General features: G+C 39.7%; 1 protein-coding gene across 1 annotated transcript in view; it reads right to left on the reverse strand.

Moving 5' to 3' along the window:
• The window catches only part of LRP1B (LDL receptor related protein 1B), a 515,105-nt gene that overhangs the window by 476,813 nt on the left and 21,536 nt on the right, over positions 1 to 16,756 (reverse strand). The window contains exon 2 of the mRNA XM_069021267.1: positions 9,388 to 9,513. The gene's annotated coding sequence lies outside the window, so the exon portion shown is untranslated. The remainder of the gene's footprint in view (positions 1 to 9,387; positions 9,514 to 16,756) is intronic.

Here is a 16,756-nt window from a genome sequence, read left to right on the forward strand (position 1 = left end):
GCTGTAATTTATAAATCCCTGCATTATCAAAAATTACCTTTTGATGTCAGCAGATCCAAGAAGGGGTTTGATGATGCTCTAGACTTATGTTTTTTCCTAAATATGTTTCTACATTTTATTAATGTCTAATCAATAGACAATGCTGTGATACAGTAATTTGTCTACCTCCCTTATACCAGAGCTATTCCTGGAAGAAAAACTCTAAATGGCAGCCTAAAAATCAACACCCTCACAACCAGCTTTGGGATTTGGCTGAATTATCTTACAAAAGGTGCATTCCTCATTTCCCAAAATGTTCTCTTTTCCTGATGCTGACTACTGAACAGCAGTACCATGGCAAGAGAGCAAGGCACAAAGGACTGTTAATGGGAAGATAAAAACTGAGACAGAAAATGAAGGAGCCAGAGCGAGGATATCAGAGAAACAGACGAGACCTATGAGAGGGCAAAAGGAACCTGTTGAGGATGATGAGAGAGGAAAAATAAAGGAACGTGGAAAATGAAAAAGTTTTCATAGCAGTTTTAGTAGTCTGTCAGCAGAACTAAGAAAAAAGCCAGGAAAGTGTGAAAGTAATGAATAAAGTAACAGCGAGGATTAGGGAGAAACAAAATGCTGTGTGAAAATGCAGTGCTAGAGTGAAAGGGCTCAGCTGATGTACAGAAGGCCCTGAGAGATTTGCAAGGACATAAATATGAAAGGAGAAAGGAGGAAAGGAGAAAAAAAAAATTAAAAAACTGTTGTTAAACAGAACACAAATTAAATGGACTGTAAATAAATGTGCATAGAAATGGGGACTGAAATATCATTGGGCTGCTAAAAGAAGCCCAAATACACCCCCCATGCTGTAACCTCACACTTCTGCTCCCTCATTTGCCTAATGACCAGTTCCTGGCCCATTTGGGGGCATTTTCTGCCCCAGTGTATCTCACTGGTGCAGTTCTTCGATCCACAGGGCTCCCTCCTCACTGGGGTCTCCTATGTTGCCAGTGCAGGAGACACATCCCTCCTGTGAAAGCAGAGAGCACAGCATCTGTACCTGACAGACAACCCACACTCAAACCATGCTTCACACTGAAACAAGTGTCTTACTCATGGCCAAATGATGACAAGAAGGTCAATGCTGAGAAAGAAAAAATAAAGCCATTAGGCTCAGCTTAACAGCCAGAACAACCTCAGGAAAGAAAAACTGTACCAAGTCCTTCCATCTCCTCTCTTCCCATGCAATTCCTTTTTTGCTTTGTTTTGGTGGGGTTTTTTGGGTTGGGGGGGGGGTGGTTTGTAATTTATAGCTTAGCTATGAAAACAAAATTGCTTTGGGTTAAAAACATTAAAAGCAAAGTCTTCCTCTAAGTATGAATTACTTTTATAGGTTTTTCAAAAGATTGATCTTTTCATTTTCTCGTCTTATGAGTATATATCCCATTAGATCTGCTTCTGTGTAGGAATTGCAATTTTAGCAAGCAATTAATCCATAAATGAGCTATTTCAGAGTTTTAGGTATTGAGCATCACCCTTCAAAGGCTCTGTGCTGGCCTTGGATTACACCTCCATGTTGCCACAGACCTCAAAGAAGCTCATTTTGCCAGCAATCATGTAATTGAAATTCCCGTGAATCACTTTGGAAAATCATGCTCAGGATAATCAGGCACAGGCAGAAAAAGGAGGTAGCATTTCTAATAACCGTGTCACTGAGAGATACAATGACCTTTACATCCTTCAGCACTGAACTTCTTGTTGCTTACTTTATTCCAAAGGAAAATTTGCAGCCAAAGAGCCACTGAAATTACACTTATTTGATCCTGGACCTCTTGCCAGGGCTGCCAAGTTTCTGTGCAATAACAGGACCATGATTCCTCCCCATGTAATTCTCATCTTTGACACAGACCAGAAACTTTGTGGCTTTGACACCATCAACCCCCCAAATTCATAATTTAAGATTTTGAATATTTTGCACCACATGCAATGGCAAAATGAAATCTAATTTTATGCATTATGCTGCATTTTATGGACTCAGATGGTGACAAAAACTCTAGCACTGTACTGAGTACAAGGGAAAATATTGTATAAGGATATTCTCTTATGAGCTGAAAGCATTTAAAAAACAAAGGAATTCTTCCTTTTTAAACTTCTTGTGCACACAAATTTCAATCTCCTGCTACACATTTGCAAGGCACAAATCATTCCTAGCACACCAGAAATGAGCTCACTGTACCAAAACCATTTGCCTACAGTAAAAGCTAATGTAACTGTTTATATTGGCAAGGTATAAATAACTGTTTAAATATCTGCATATGTAACATGCTAACTTCAGAACGATTAAAAAAAAAAAAAAATCAAAGTCTTCAATTACTTTTTATGGTAATTTATTTGGCTGGAGCAGGTTTGGGTGTTTGGACTATGTAAAGAACAAAGCAAAAGAACATTCAGACTGGAAACCAGAGTGAAATGAACACACAGAATAGAAAATAAAGCAGGAAGAAAAAAGGAACAAAGCACAAAATGTAACTGAGTATTTTTAGTCTTTAAAATGCTTTTAAGAAAATTAGCACAAGCAAGTAATTCTATTCCCTGCCAAATTCCAATGTTTACCTGACTGATTCAGGGCACTTTCAAAATAATTATTTAAGAAAAAATACTATTAATTCAGAAAGCTGAAATTGCAGCCCCCTACTTAATGAAGCTGCTGGGGGCCAAGCCCCTGCTGCCAGCACTTTACAGCTCAGGCAGCAGTGCCTGATGCACCAGGAATGAGACTCTCTACACTCCTGATTGGAGTTGGACAGACCTTGCTCTTCCAAGATCCTTACGTTCAGCCTGGTGCAAATTTTAGTTCCTATAGTGTTACCTGGCATTTTCTAATCCCAGCAAGTATTTAAAGTCACTTCCCCTGACAAAAAGTGAACAAACTAGTTTACACAGAGAAGGCAGACGCTTGTATCCCAGTGATGGGACAATGTGCTTAGCCTCAGAAGTAGTGTTACAGTCCATTGGGAAATTATGAAAAGGAATTGCCTCTGAATGTTCTCTGGAGCCTCAGCAGCACTGCCTATATGCTGGCTGTAGCAGAAAGGAAATGCAGAAACATCAAAGTTATCCCCTGGCCCAAGGCAAATGCTCCCCAGCAGCCAAAGATGGGGAGCTCAGAGGGAAGAGGAGCAGAATCAGTGGAGCGAAAGGCAGGAGCATCCTCCAAGGATGATCCCCCTCAGGATGACAACCAGGCATCAAGAGCAGCCCCAAACACCACAGTGGAACAGGCTGAGCTGCTCCACACTGACAGCAATGCAGGATTTGTCTCAGTGGGGTGCTTCTCTGTAACCTTCCCAAAGGGCTTAGAGGGTACGAGCACCATGGACACCCATCCTTTCCAGACTGTGGGCTCTACCACCCCGTTAACTATCGGAACATCAGCAATCCCATCACACCAGCAAAATCACCTCTCCTGGAGGGGCTGAACTCTCTCTGCTTTCCCAAATGATGGAGTAAGGAGAAAACAGAGGTCAAAAGCCAAAGCCCAGGTCACAGTCACCAAGACATTTTCCACAGGGAAGGGGGCAGACAACAGCAAACTACCTGGATGGGATGAAGCACAGCAGCCCTGAGAGGCTACATGCCAATAAAAAGGATGGCAAAGGCTCCAGCCAGAATAAATATGTTTTGTAAGTCTTTTCTTTACCAGTGTTCACCAACCACAGCAGCTTTGGCAGGGTAAACTGCAAGAAGAGCCTCAGTGAGAAGCATGTTTTGTTTCAGGTGTGTACAAATGGTATCAGGAAAGTTAATACTCCTTCAAAACATTCATCTTGTTCTGTCAGAAACACTTCTCGCCAGCTAACACAAAAGCTGGCAATTCTGTATTGCTGCATTAAGCATTTAATTTTAGGTAAACTAGCAGCAGTTTCATAACATTTGTTGACATTTGTCATTTTGTTGTGGTTCATTTCCTACAAGAACTTTAAAAATTTTACAATACTTATAGGAACAATCCTGATACAGAGAGAAAAAGGGAGTACACATCATCTCAAAGCAGATTAAATTAATACCTGGCCAGTAACAAGTTCAAATATCTTGCTGAAAAATAGGTGTAAGCAGCTATTTTATGTAGCAGATTCCTTGTTCAACAGTAACTACAAACACCAAAATCATAAAGTGAAAACACAAGTTCACATTTTCCCCTCATGTCCACCATTTTCTTCATTTGCCTTTAGCAGCTTCATGGCAGTGCACCTTCAATGTATGCACATTATTTATTGATATAGGATTTTTCCAAAGCTACTAAAGAGTGGTTTGGGATCCCAGCTTCTATTGAATTTCAATGAATCTACTCATAAAAGAATTAGGAGCTTTAGGAAATTTTATCTTTATTGTTTCATACCACAAGAGCAACATTGCATCCAATTATCTTATCCTTTGCTGGTAAAAGAACTACAACAGAGGTACCCAATTAACAATTTTAAAGCTTCTGAAACTAGTCTCCCATAATTAGCATCCAGAGAATGAAAGACACACTTTTAGCAAACAAAGTGATCCTGAAGCTTTTAAACAAGGCACTTCTGGTTGCTGCATTTCTTTTGCTCCTCCAACTTCAGCTTAATCATGATTACAGAAGGTGACATTCCCTCACAATCCCAGAGGAAGATAATTATCAGAACTAATTTCAACATGTTACAATGAGGCTACATCTACTCAAACTTCCAGAGACAGGCACCATTCAAATCTGATGATTTATTAATGGCAACTTAGAGTTGTTTCAACTCAGGACCACTCAGCCACAAATAAATTGTGTGGGCGGAAGGTATGCAAACAGTATTTGGATAACATTTAGGAAAGCTCAAATACCAGAGCAACAGTGTCAGGATCACAAACAAAGGGCAGCTGAGGACAACAGGAGAGACAAGAGTTGCAGTCTGGCTGTGCAGAGTGAAATGTTTTCAGGATTTTGTTGCTGCTAAAATAAATGAGTGTCAGGCACTTTTGGACGTGACAGTACCTTTTAGAGGTCCACCAGTAGATCTCATATTGCAGGGTTTTGTTCCCTCTCATAGGTTATTCATGACATTCAAGCAGTACTTGGGGTCTAATAGATGGTTCTAATGGGCAGCTGTGCTGCTGCAAAGCTCTGCTGCCTGCAATCTGCCACAGATGGATATGAAAGGAGCTCGGGGAGCCTCGTGCCAGACCTCAAGTCTCTCTTTGCAGGGCACTATCAGGCAGTGTTACAGCACCTTCCTCTACTCCATGGCTGAGAGACAACGGTTCAGCCTGTGCTGGAACTGCTGCACCCAGAGTTACAATATCCAAACATAATCAGTGTGCACAATTTCAAAAAGAAGCTATAGAAAATAAGCAATTTCTCTCCCTGCTCCTTTGTTTCACCTCGCCCTGGCACAACACATTCTGACAGAGAGGTGTTGGTGAGCTGAGATTTGAAAACAACATGCAAGCCAGACGAGTTCTGAAGCTGCAAACACACCAAACAAGTCTTAAGTACTAAATGGAAGGAGTACTTTGCCAATGCACCTTTTAGATCTCAGCTCTGTTAGGAGGTGGCTGAGGAGAAAAGCAGGTAATAGCACATCACATCAAATACTTGTCTGATTTCAGAAACCATGGTATTCCTTGGGCATGGATTACTTAGGATGAATATGTTATTAAGAGGTACAATTGTGGAATACAAACCACACAAGTACCCCAAAATAACAATGTTATAAAATGGATCTTTAAAATACAATCAATTAGTGAAGTTCTCTACTTATGCCACTATAGCAGTTCCTGAGTTAGGAAAATACTTGCAGCTTAAGACCAATACTAGTGGCAAGAATGGTAAAAAAAGCAAAAAAATCCAATCAAAACACCAAAAAGAAAACAAACAACCAAAAAAAACTCAAAAACCCAAAAACCACCACTAAAACCACCCCCAGGAAAATGAGAATTACACTGATGTTTCTAAGTAATAACTGCCTGCAGCAGGCAGCAGTGAAGTCAGACGATACAAATGGTTGTCACTATTTCTGTTTTTAAATTCTATGTTTTTTAACAGTGGATTTGAGTTTTGTAATTATCCCACCAAAACCACCTGTCAGGTGAGTCTGCAGGCAGCCATTTTATTTTTCCTTTTTACAGACAGGCCCTCTGAATGTTTGCATCAACCTCCAGACTCACAGATATCTGTAAAAGCCAAACTGTCTGGCCAGATTCTGGGCTGTCTGATAAAGTTCTATTGATTTCAAGTGAGCTTGCTGATTTAGTCTGCTGAAGAACCCAGCATCATCTGATTACGTTGAGTAAATTGATTTTTGAATCCTGACTATTTGCAAAAGCCTTATGAACAACCAAGAGACCACCCAAGAAAAGGTAAAAATTACTTGGTCAAGAGTTTTATTAATACATATTATTTTTTTAAAAAATCAATTTTCTCTCAACAACTCTGGAACAGAAAAGCAACAGAATTTGTTCACTAAATTACTCATTATGAGGTACTGAGCCAGGTTCCTTATTACTGTAAAAACCAGCATCTTCAGAGAGCAGAAAGAACTACAGCTGCTAAGAAATGGAAGATAACACAAGTGTAGGTGCTGTAGGAATTCACCTCTGGTTTTATAAAGCTGTTTGTGAGACCATTTAGAGGAAGATGGGAAGCACAAGAGGAACAGACTGGTGCTGGAAGCTCTCTGCTGACTGAAAACAGCACAGGCAGAGCCAGGACAGCTCCATCACACCCCCTGAAAGATCAAGGAAGCTGTGCCTGCACAGAGCCCTGCCCCAGCCTTTGCCAACACAGACACTGAATTCAACACTAACTATGAATGCCACCCTTTCCTCCTTTCTGTCCCATCCTAGATCTCCTTACAAACACTAATAAAGGAAAAGGATTGTAGGATTTCGTGTGGGTTCCTGAGGCAATTACTTGATACAGGCATATCATGTGTGTTTGCACAGGAGAATAACTTTCAGGTTCTATTGCAAAACTTGGTTAAAATGCCAACAGGAAAGAACTCACAAAGATATTAAGTTCCTGGATATTTTCTGCAAATATATGCTTGAGTGATGAGACTAATAAGACTTCTCATATTGTCACCATGGGAAAAGCTGCAGCTTGAGAATTTCTCTCCTTTTCTCCATTTTGAAATCCCCACAGGAGAGGAGTTAAGAACTTCCACTTGCAGGAAAAGCTTTGATCAATGCTTGCACATTATTAGAACCCAGAAAACCCTATTACTAGGCAGAAATCCACAGAAAATCAATCAAAATCCATTTGTTTACGGCTATAGGAACAACTAGCAATATTTGTCAGGCTACACCAAATAATTCATCATATGTAAGTCAAAAAAGAGCTGACAAATAGGGGCTGCATTCATCTATAAACAAACAAACACATGACTCAGTGCACAGAAACTGAATGTGCTGTGTCCCTGGCATTAGCACCAGGGATCAAATATATTATAAGAATACTGTTTATGTAATTTATAAGTTCCTACAGACACCACGGTGCAAAGTATCAGCAGAAAAATTCAGGACCATCATACCCATCTTTATTGAGAAACAACTTACCTGACAAAGACAGAGTAGGCACACATATTTCAACAAATTGACAGTAAATTATGCTGACTAAAAAAAAATACAGAACCATCCAGTCCAAAACAAAATCGTGAGCAATTATGTAACAAAGTTTCACCCAATGCCCCAGCGCTGTCACTTCTCACTCAGTCCTGGGCTGAGTTGAACTGAGAGGGTGAGAGAGGGCAGCAGTCCTAAGGTGATTATTATCTCAGCCCACACAATCAGCTGTTGCCCAGGCACCTCATTAACCAGCAGCTCGTCAGCGAAGGGCCATGGAAGCTAGAAAAGAATAAGGATTCAAACACCTTTCTTCTGTATAACCAGAAAAGCCACAGTGCTGACCTCCTGCCTTTGGCTTAGGACAGCCTAAGTAAAGCACCTGACAGAAACTGCTCACATTTGCAAAGGGAAAGGTGTTTCTGAGAGGACCATGCTGGTTGATGTCAGGATGTCTCTTTCCCACCCCTTCCCCCCCTTTCCTTCAAGCCATCAGTAAACCCCAAACACCATGTTTTTTACATGGCATGACTTTAAATGGCATTGCTGCACACAGGTCTTACAAAGCAGTACAATAACCATGTAAAGTTCTCAAGAGGAAAATACCTGGGCATCCAGCAAGCTATTGGATTTGGAGCCACGTGGTGAATATCCCGAGGCCAGTTAAAAACTGTCAGTGTGACCATTTCTGTGCTCCTACCTTGATATTCATTAGTTAGAAACACTTTTACCTGTGCACGTTAAACACTGCTTGAAAACACCTCAGAGAAGGCAGTAATCCATCAGCAGTGCAGTGACAAAACCCCAGCTGTACCCAATGCTTCCCACTGCAGGCTGTTGTTGCTGAGAGCCCCAAAGTGTGTTGAAGGTGGTTAATCAGAGCACCCTCACCACAGCCCCAGAGGCAAATTTCTGATCTGTTCCAGAGAACAAGCACCGGAGCAGGAAGGCTGCAATCAGCACCACAGTGTTTGCCCAGACAGAAATGGCTCCCAGACATCTTGAGCTTCTGTCCCTCATTTTAAAGATTAGACTCCTAAATACTGCCTGATATTTTCTTTTCTTTGAGCAGTAAACCCCATTTCCAGCCTTCCTGATTGTGAGTATTGCTTTGATACAAAATACGTGGTTCTTCTCTTACATTAAGTGATTATCCTGGGGATAAAATCAGGAAATTCCCTCATTTTCCTCAGAACACAGGAAACAAGGGAACATTCAGATTTAATAACACCTCATCAGGAGTCTACAAGGCTGATAAGAAAAGCGTCTGTAAGGTTGCTGCTCCGGTGTTCAGAAGCTCTTAGCCACATTAGAGAAACCCAAAAAAACCAACAAGGTTTTCACTATAATTAAATATGTTTTATTAAAGCTTTTCATCATCTTCCTCTCTTTGCTTCTTTCCCCCTCACAGCTCTCACATCTTCTTTCATTCCTCCCTTTGATGTTGGTATGCTTTTCATATTTGTATTGAAAATATGTTGCACTCTTCTCTTCCACCCCACCTTGCCCTAAATGTATTTAGAGAAGCACATTTTCCTGTGCCTGACTGCCCTCTCAGCTCATCGACAGCTCGGTGAGAGCAGAGGGCACATCTCCTCCAGTGACAGTGCTCATTACAGAGTGGCACAAGAACAAACCACCTTCCATCTCTTCCCTTTCTTCTGTCTCTCACCTACACAGAGCATATAACCAGCTCTCCTCCACAGGAAGATTCATACAGGATTTATAAACAAAATGGAAATCTGCCCTTTCAGTTGTGTAGTTAGTGTGACTGCAAATATTACAGTTAAAAGGGAGATAAAATAAAAGAGTGGCTCCTCCTTTACTCACATGTGTCTAAGGACTCATCAGAATCATCGGGACAGTCGGGCTCCCCGTCACACAGCCAGTGCCAGGACACACAAGTGACGCGATCGTGGCACAGGAACTCCCCTACGTCACACAAGGGATGCTCGTCTGGAAATGAGAATGGGTTAGAATGAAATGGTTAAAGGTGAAGGGAAACAAAAGGGCACAATGAAAATGAAAAGTGAAAAGGAAATGATTCAGAAAGAAAAAATGAAAGCAAATGATAGGAACAATATGAAGCAATAATTTAATGGTATCTGATACCCTCGCTTAGGGAACTCTAACATCCAGCTGAGGGTTCAGTGGGAGCTGCCCATCACCCTTCCAACCAGACAGGAACAACATCACCATGAACTGCTTTTATGGAATAAAATTTTAAGAAAATCTGGGGAGGTTTTTTTGTAAATATTTCACCATAAAGTAAATTTTCTCACTAGATAGAAACCAACAAGCTTTAATGTCATGTTACCAGCAGGGAGGTCCCCTACTCACCTCTCCTGCCACAGAAAACATTTTTAAGTTGTTTCAAGTAATCACATTTTCAAGAATGTATTTTTGTAAGCAAAGTTCTACTTAAATAAACATACCTATTTTCAGCTACTTCCTTAGATGCATTTTAATGACCAAATCCCATCTCAGTTTTATATGAAAATTATTTTAGAGTTCACATGACAAATTTGCAAACAAAGATTTTAAGTCAGTACTGGGGCACCTTGAAAACAATGGTTTTAAAAGAGGGCAAGTCTGGATGTTTGGCACACCCACACTCTCTGCTGCATTCAACCACCACAGGCCGATGTCCTTGAGATCTAGAGTTAATTAACTCAAGACTATTCCATCATTATTCAATGTAAAACTATTCTAATATTAATTAAAGCTCACAAAACCTCTGTGCAATATATTATATTCATTTTATCAATATATAAATTACACTAGTGTCTTCCACAAGGTTACATTGCAGATTGCTGGGAAAAGGTTTCCTCATTATTCTTACACAGGCACAAGAGAGAAGTAACTTCACTGGAGTCAATACTGTCACAAAGACATAAAACCAGGAATAAAGAAGGAGACAATTAACACCCAATCCACTTGGAGGTCTCTCCATTGGTTTAGTTCACTCTGAAAGCCATGGGATGTATTATTACTAAAGGAAACAACAACAAGAACACTTTATTAAAGTTGTCATTAAATAATTTCCTCTGTGCAGGCCTCATTTCCGAGGTCAGGTTTCCAACTACTGATGACAATCAGTTTCAAGCAAGCCAAATTTGCAACTACTGTGTAGATACATTTAATACTTCTTAAACTGAGTATATCACAGCTTCTATAAGCTTGCAAGAATGAAAGGATTTTTGCTATATCTTAATTCCTTCCCCTCAACAGCAAAAATGAGAGACTGTATAATTAAGAGTGTAAGTTTACATGGAGTGGTTTTGCTTAAAGCTTTCAGGGAGATGATTAAAGGCCCTGCTTTGATAGCACATCTTGAAAAACCATCCTGGAAGTTGGAAAGAGGGAGAGAGTTTGGCAAGTTTTAGCATTTCAAAGCCGTACAGTAGTATGAGAAACACACAGAAGAACTCTGCAGTATTTGGGGTTAAAGTATTCTTGAAATCCATGATAAGTTCCTGCTTGTACTACAGGATGAACTGTAATTTTTTGTGTATTCAATATCTGCTTATAACAGACCTGGGAATGTTAAAACTGGCACTGTCAAACATGTCCACTTATTTATTCAACTCTGGAATGATTATTCCTCAGAGCAAAAAAATAGTTGAAGAGTCTTTCATTAATTAACAAAATCATTTTATTTATTTATTTATTTTTAGAGGTTTCTGAACTGACAGCTACGTGAAAAAACATTACTGAATAAATACAGAAATGCCAAGTTGTGAAAACACTTCTACAGTCAAGGTCACACACGTGTCTGGGTCTACATGAACCTCCCCAGACAGCTGCATGTACCATACCTATAGAATAGAAATCGGGTCTGACACCAAACCTGGCAGGGTGATTATCCCTTCCCTAGTGCCACAGCTTCTTTCAAATCTGCTGATGGTCACACATGTCTACACAAAAAAATCTGGCACTTGTTCCTCTTGTGGGCAAAGATTATGAAAATAGCCTAAGTAACTGGGTATAAAGAAGTTCTAAAAAGCAATTTCATACATAGCTCAGAGTTGAGCATGTGTACCTGAAAAAAAGCTTGTTTACTACTTTTTTTTTTTTTTTAATAGAAATAATTTAGCTATTTCCATACTATTAAATTCTTGGTTTGAATTTTATGCAACAATACAGAAATTATGGAGATCTAAGATTTTTATATTCTCTATCTCAAGAAAAACCTAGAAGAGTGAAAAAAACCCACTAACTTATAAAACACTTTGAAAAATAGATTTTGTCTAGAATAAAGCAGTTTAATATTACCTCAGGGTTTTATTGGCTCTGAAAGTGCTTCCTCAAATGTTTTTATTTTGCATAACTATAGAATTATTTTTATTTTCATCTGTTATCTTTACAGAATGAATTGGACCAGTTAATCACAAACATGCACTAATTAGGGAGCTTTAAAAAAATAAAACAAAAACCACAACAACCCTCTTGTTAAAAAATAGTCATCTCTGATGGCCCAGGAGTGAGTACAACAGTTCTTTCCAGTGACACCTTTTTCCTTCTGTACTATGTGAGCTGTGCAGGAAAGCTCCCAGCAGATGGGAAAATTCACATTTTTAACATCCTGGTTCTTTGAGATACAGAGCAGATGGTGAGAAATCATCCCTCTATGGGTAAATGAAAGCTTTGCCTCCCTAAGGATCCTACTCCTATACTCCTATCCTGTGCTGCAAACACCTGGCAGTGCCTCTTAGTAGGAAAGTTAAAAAAAAAAAAAAAAGAAAAAGAAAAGCTGATGCCTTTGTTTTAAAGTCAACGTTCCTACAGCCAAAAACATGTTGATTTTTTTTTTTTTTAAAGACAAGTGTATTTTAAAGAGGACAAAGCTCAAAACCTCCATTAGGAAAGCAACTACAATTATAATGTAGGAAATTACACTGAACTTAGAAGACCAAAATTCCATTATAATGACAAAAGGGGGAAAAAAAGGGCAAACAAACCAAGCAACACACAAGGCAGTGACTGATGTCTGCCTGTACCAGGAATGCTTCTGGATTAAAAAGGCATTTGCCTCTGTAAACTTGCATTCAGCTCCTAAAGAAGGAGGGATAAAGATCACTGCCTGTGATCACAGGGACTGTTAGGGGTCAAAGGGATCTGCATCCTTCCTATTTGAGAGAATGCAATGAAGAAAAGCAAGTCAACAGGGCTCTTGAAAAGAACTATATGGGAGATAATATTTAAATAATTGAGTGCTCTCCCACTCTGTCACCAGACTGGAAACATTCCCCGTGAATCTAATTAGGAACTGCCTTGGTCAAGGGACCAGGTGCTCAGAGAAGCTGCTGAATCCCAGAATTGTGCTTCCCACTTGCAGCAGTCCCCTGCTTGGGCTCTCTGTGGATCTGCCAGGCTCCTGCTGTGGTCTTGGTAATCCCCCAGCCGCTTGGATGGGAGTTGCTTGGTGCTCTTTCTTCCGAGCACTTCCATCTCCATCTGCCAAGAGCACCTGAGACAGCCCAAAAAAAAACAAACCTCCCATATGGCAACACTCTTCAAAGTGAGCAAAACTCAGCCTGATAAAGTCTTGATCCGTTAGAGCAGGGAGTCTGCTCATTAGGCTTTCACTAAATATTCAGAGAAACCACATGTGCACACTAACCCAAAAAGCACATTCCAACAGGAGCTTTTGAAGGATATGATACAGCACGATGGGATTGAATGTTGAAGGATAAAAGATCATCACAACATACTTTTTAAAAGCTTTTATAGCAATAGCTTAAGATCAGTGTGAAGTAAGAATGTCTCATGAATTGATTTCATTTAATTTTACACTTTAAAAAAATATTTTCACCATGTTTCAAGTGTTGAAATTTTAAATTCCCTCTCCATTTTCAAGGAGGAGGGCAAGAAAAGGTGCACATAGACTAGGGGGGTGTGCGTGTGAACATGCTTTCTTTTTCCACTTGAGGATGGCAAGATCTAGGAATGAACCATGAAATCTACAAATAAAAACTATAAAATTATAGAAGTTCTCAGCTGGTTTGTCCCCAGCTGCATACCCAGATAAAACTCATAGGAGAGAAGGGGTGTGCCTAACAAAATAGCTTTTTTTTTTTTTTTTTCAGAAGCAAAAGAGCAGGAAGACTAAGAAAGAGCAGAAAGGCAAAAAGGAGTGATTAGAGAACTGCAATCCAGCTGTAGATTTCCATTTGGATCCACTAGTGACTGCATCACCTGTCTGCACAACCAGGAACTTCTGCCAATGATAACAAACCTATCCTGCCACGTTTCAGGGATATTATGCAACCAAAACCTTGCACTTTTAAGTTCTTAATTAGTTTTGCTTTGATTTTAATTAAGTTATCTTCATTACAGGAGCTTAAGAACTCAGAACTATTTTTTCCCCCCCTCTCAAAAGCATGTTTTCCATTTGGGATTTTCTTTGATCTCTCACTGAAACATGGGAGGGTTTCCAGATTAATTTCAGCAAAATTTACTCCGAAGCTGAAAAGTGGATTCCGGTAGTAATTTATGACAGAATTCATCATACGCTAAAACCTAAATTACTGTAACTGAAAGGGAGATGTGAAGAAAGAGCATGCACAGCACTTCCTACTTATTACTTTCAGACTTTCATATAATACTTTTCAAACCTTTTCTACCTTTCGAGTTAAATCTACATTTTTAGAGCCCAACATACAGCAAAACATTTACATTTTGGCCGCACTAAACTACAGACAAAATCCTTGGAATGTGTCTTGCAAAACAGTAAACAGACTTTTACATTCAGGATATAAAAATATAATTATGAAACCATTTGCTTCTGTCCTGCCTGGTTCAGTATAATGCTGTGTTCAAAGTAATGAAATTTTATTTACAGAACCCAAAAAATCTCTCCCAAGATCTACCAAACCCTGATTTGTGCTTCCACAATGCAAAGGGGCTTAGAGAGCTGTGGGTATTTTCACGTGTAGCATTCTAAACAGGAATATGAATGTTTTATGTGTATGTTTTATGTGTATTTATTCAACTCTTGGCATATTAGTTATCACTTATTCAGCATTTTCTAATCAGCTAATTGCTTTTTCCATAGGCAAGGCACACGCACAGGTACCCGTCAGTAATAGCACCATATGCTCAGTTTAAGCCACATATGGTTAAATTTCATGTGTAAACTTTCCTCAGTCTGCACATCTTCCCCTCAGCAAGGCCATAGGCATCTTGTTTGGAGTCTGGTCAGTCTTTGGAGTGACATCAGACATCCTAGATCTCAACCCATAATATTCATGCTCAAATTCCTTATGTACATCACACAGTTACAAGAATTCCTCATATTTTTTGTTATTTGTTCTGTGCTACTATAATTTATGGATCAGACAAAGCAAATATTGATAGAGGTCAGTACTAACAAGAAGATGAGAAACATTCATTGTTTCATGCAAATCCTGGAGTATTTTTGGACGTGGGCAGGTGTCAAGTTTAGGGGCTGTTTTGTACCTTCCTCTTTTTTGCTCTCCCTTTGTCAAAAACATACTTCCATTATAGGGAGGTGATGCCAAGTCCCCTCCTGGATTTGAACAAGAGGAGGTTATTCAGACTCAACTTGGCACAATCTATGGACAGAGAAATTTAAGAAGTACTCAGATAATGAGAAACACCCAAATATTCCTCAGCCAATTTTTATCTAATCAACAAAGGGTCACAGAATAACACCTATCTCAGCAAACTACAAAATGACACGATAGTTATGCTCCCTAATGGCTCAAAAATACCACAGAACAGCCAGGTGCCTTCTCTAACACAATAGAGAGACCCTAATAGAAACACATTACCTGCAATCCTGCCATCTGCCAATCCCTGCTCCAAGCAGCCCTACACAGAAGGGAGGCTGAAGGCCCAGCAAACGCCCTCTGAACCATTTCTTCACAACTATCCCTCACTTCCTTAAAAACTGAAGCAAACATGCAAACAACATTCCCCAGGGTGAAGTGGTCCTTCTTTCCAAACAGCCTGACGTGGACTGAATGTAAATGTCAGGGTGGAGGGTCAAAGTGACCATCACTTATCCCTCAGTGTGTGAAGGGTGACAAGCCCTGTACCAGAGTCAACAAGGTGCCCTTTCAGCTGCTGACAGCCAGTGCCAGGGGGAACATGAGCAAAAACATTCTCACTTGTGGAAAGCCTTCAAAGGCTTCCACTGAAACAACCCTTTCCCACGTCAAAGAACAAAATGCCTTTGAAAAAACCATTTGTACGGAATGTGAAAACCTCTCGGCTTCTCCACTACCTTAGCCTGTATTATAAAAGTGTGTTCATAATATTATGATTTCATTTCCTCTTTGGCAGGAGGAAATGGTCGCAACAGAAGACCTGAAAAAGTTAACACATTTACAGAAATAAAATAAAGTTTTTATAAGGAACTGCAAGCATCTTGGCAAGACCCTTCACAGGAGCTCATATACAAGGACATTTCCTAGTCCAAGGAGATACCCCTGGATAAGCAACACAAACTTTCACACGCAAAAGAAATTCTAGGAGCGATGACTTGAATAATACATTTCTTGTGCACAGACACATTTGCTGCTTCATCAGGAAGCTCAATGGAGAAAAGACTCAGGCTTTCAGCTGCTCCCAGGATCAAATCTCCAAAAGGTCTGACAGGCAAGCTCCTGAAGAGCAGAAGAAACAAGCAGACGGATGGGGACTGAGAACAAGTCACCCGGCGCCGATTTCAAACCCGGTTCGCCGCAGTGCGCCACTCACTGTGCCTCCAAGCAGGACTTCAAATGAACCTTTTTCATCTCCTATCTGTGCTAGCTCTTGGAACTTAAGAGATTTCCAAGTTATGCTTTTTCCTTCGCTATGTTGTAAAGCTTCCAAATTCAATTATAATGTTTTCATGGCAAAATTGCTTCTTTTTCTAAAAGTGGGATGGAAATCCTGACTTGAGACAAATTATTTAAATAAATGCCACACAAAATATTTTCTCTTTTGAAAGCTGAAACATTCATTACATAGCTTATTACAATACCTTTGATAAGCCCTTTGCTGAGCAGATGTTTTATCATCGTGAGTTTTCACATACAAACACTTTTAGTAAATACTGAAAGATAATTAATTTAGATAAATTTTGTCTATCAAAGGGTAATCAATGATGTCATTGTTTTAATTTAGTCATTTTCATATCTTGTAAAACATAATAAAGCCATTCCATCTGAATATTTCAAACTCTAAT

This window comes from Aphelocoma coerulescens, chromosome 7 (genome assembly GCF_041296385.1).
Source record: "Aphelocoma coerulescens isolate FSJ_1873_10779 chromosome 7, UR_Acoe_1.0, whole genome shotgun sequence".
In the NCBI taxonomy this organism is placed as follows: domain Eukaryota; kingdom Metazoa; phylum Chordata; class Aves; order Passeriformes; family Corvidae; genus Aphelocoma; species Aphelocoma coerulescens.